This window comes from Vicia villosa, linkage group LG2, assembly GCF_029867415.1.
Source record: "Vicia villosa cultivar HV-30 ecotype Madison, WI linkage group LG2, Vvil1.0, whole genome shotgun sequence".
Taxonomy (NCBI): Eukaryota; Viridiplantae; Streptophyta; class Magnoliopsida; order Fabales; family Fabaceae; genus Vicia; species Vicia villosa.
In genome coordinates this window covers 229,378,655-229,381,896 of record NC_081181.1, presented here as the reverse complement: position 1 = coordinate 229,381,896, position 3,242 = coordinate 229,378,655, and positions in this window count along the sequence as shown.

Genomic DNA, 3,242 nt, shown 5'->3' with positions numbered 1-3,242 from the left:
GTTTTGTCAGTGATATAATAAGTGGTAAGAATTGATCGGTGAATAAAGAATAATAAAAGCTAAATACAACTACTTTTCACTTTACTATTTGATATGTTAATAATTGTGTAATAATCCTTTTATTCTTTAAGTAAATAAAAAAATGCTCTTTCGAAAATAAAAAAAAGAACAAAAAAATAAAAATAAATGTGATTTATTTTATTTTGCTTCTCCACGTGTGCCTAATTAGTTGCTATAATTTTATTATATTCTCAAATCTTTATTATCCACTATTCTTTCAATTTTTTAAATTTATTTTTTTATATCATCAATGCAAGACAATTTTATAAAAATATTATGAATTTTCTTTTCCATATAATAATAAATTATATTATGTAAATTTTTACAACGAATATTCTAATGCTATATTTAATATTTACATTTCATATTCCAATCAAAATATTTTAATGTTATATTTTCATTCTTAATCTCAATCCTTTATATAAATTTTAATCCTATATTTTTATTCTAAATCTCAGTATGATCCTCTAACCAAATAAACTTTTAATTTTACTCTCTAATTAAAATTTGATATCATATAGTATATTATAAATATATAAAAAAAGTAAAAAATTGATGGTCAGTTTTCCTCTTCTCAAATTATTTATTATTGAATATTTTATTATATTATCAACGTAAAAAATAATTAAAGTTAGTATTTTATAATTTTTATACTTCATAGTTTAAATATTATTTTTTTTAAAAAACACATATCGTTAAAGATGGACTTTTAAACATACAATTTGTATTTAGAAAATTTATCTTTCACTAATTTAACTAATTAAGTTTAATTTTTTTCTATTTATTATATAAAAATTTTGTTATTTTTATATTTATATTGTTATTTTTATAAAAAATATAATATCTATCTAAAATTTGTCCCGTGCATCGCACGGGTAAAAGTACTAGTTCTATATGTATTTAAACATATTTTTATAAATATACGTCTTATGATTTATTTTTAAATAAGGCTTTTAAAATTTTGAAGTCTTATGGTAAGAGCTTAATTAGTTTCCATTTCGCAAAAGTGAGATCAACAAGTGGAAATTTCAAAGGTAATTATCAAAAAGAATATTCATAGTTATCCTAGTTTGGATAGAACCTTGGGATTATCGAAAAGAGTGATACAAATGAAGCCAAAAAAAAAAAAAAGAATAAGAGTTGTGTGTAGTAGCTAACTTATATGAACAATAATCATGTGTTTTCCACTAACTATTCAGAAAGATTCTTAACGAAGAATTAACCTAGATTCTAAAGGCAAATGTAATCATTATTTAGTAAGAAAAACAATTGTGAGAAAATATATTCAGATAAGACTAAGTTTTATCCAAATGCTTTATCTCTATAATTGACACATTATCTGTTAATGCTTTGTCATTCCTTTAAAAGCAACGTACTAGTATTTTTTTTTTATTTTTTGGAATACTGTTCATATATTAAAAAGAAGAACAGATTACAACCAGACACAAAAAAAGGAGAGCTAAGTTAACCCCATCAAAAACCATCAACCCTAAAGAAAGGTATACCTAACCTATTCTTTACAAAATCACTCCGAATCCCTATAGGGATGGAGTTAAAAATAACAGAAGAACCTGTGTTGAGCGCTAAATTAGCCAAAAAATCAGCACAAGTGTTACTCTCCCTATGAATGTGAGATATAATAATGTTAGTTGTAATAGTCTGGTTGAAACTTCTATTCCACCTATGTATAAGCTGAAGAGGAACCAAAATCGGATTGGAGAAGGCGTTCACGACCATAATGCAATCGGTCTCAATCCATAACTTTCTCCAACCATGAGAAATCGCCATATCGATAGCTTTAATAACCGCTAAAAATTCAGCGAACACCGACGACATAGCAGTAAGATTTTCAGCAAAAGCAAGGATGAAATTACCCGAATGATTCCGGAAAATCCCACCACAACCAGCAGCCTTAGAAATCGGGTTGAATGAACCGTCACAATTGCATTTGATCCATCCCAAAATAGGAGGACTCCATAAAACCTCTCTAATGTTCGGGGCGCGAGGAGGACGGATATAAACGTTAAAAGCCTTGATGATGGTGAAATCCGCAATGGATATGGCAGAGGAACTGGTGGAAGAATTCCCAAACAGCTTCACGTTGGACATAATCCAGTTGATGGATTTAGACTTACTAGGACGAATAGAATCATGACGCCAGCAATTCCTAGCGGACCAAATCTGATTGATAATGAGAATAACCGCCGCTTTTAATACAAGAGAGGCTTGATTTTTTTGTCACCGTAACAGTAGCTCAGCCAATGATCTAACGAAGACGGGGAAGAACGAATGCTGGCTTTCCATAAAAGCCAATCCCAAAGGGTAGTAGCAAAGCTACAGTGGAAAAATAGGTGATGAGTGCTTTCTTCCTGAGCATGACAGAGACAGCAAACCGAGGCCAAGGAGAAGCCGCGGCTTTTGAGCGAAACATCCGTGGGGATCTTGTCATGCAAAACTCTCCACACAAGCATAGATTTATTCGGAGGAATGTCATTGCACCAAATACTAGACCAAGGACGGATCGGTAAAAGCTTATCTTTGAACTTATACGCATCTTTAAGAGTTAGGGAACCCGAGACGTTATGATTCCAAACAAGAAAATCCGAACAATCATCCAAAGTGCAGGGACTGCTAGGGATCCAAATCAATAAAGACGGGAACCAAACGTACCACTCCGGCGGAAAAACCCAACTACCATTATGAACAAAATCTGCCAAAACCGAGAGCAGACTGATATTTTTGGAACAAAGGAAGGCCTGCGAGGTATGCTGAATCAAAGGGCAACCACACCACGCGTGAGTCCAGAAATTTATCCTACGACCAGAGCCAATCGACCACACGGTATTCGCGAACAGAGTATCAAGCTCAGATTTTATACCAGTCCAAAGAGAGGAGAAAATATGATAACGAATAGGGCCAGAGCCTTTGAAAATTTTGTTCCGAAGAAGAATCGCCCAGCTCTCTAAGCTATTGAGCAAATCCCAACCCAGCTTAAGGTTAGCCGCTTCATTCAGACGCACCAGCGACCTTAAGCCGAGACCACCATTCTTAAAAGGCTGGCAGGTCTTCTTCCACGCAACCATAAATAATTTACGGTTATGAATATTACCCGACCAAATGAAATTTCTACACGCCTTATCAATCATCCGCAGCAGAGACACGGGCCAAGAGTAAATACTTAA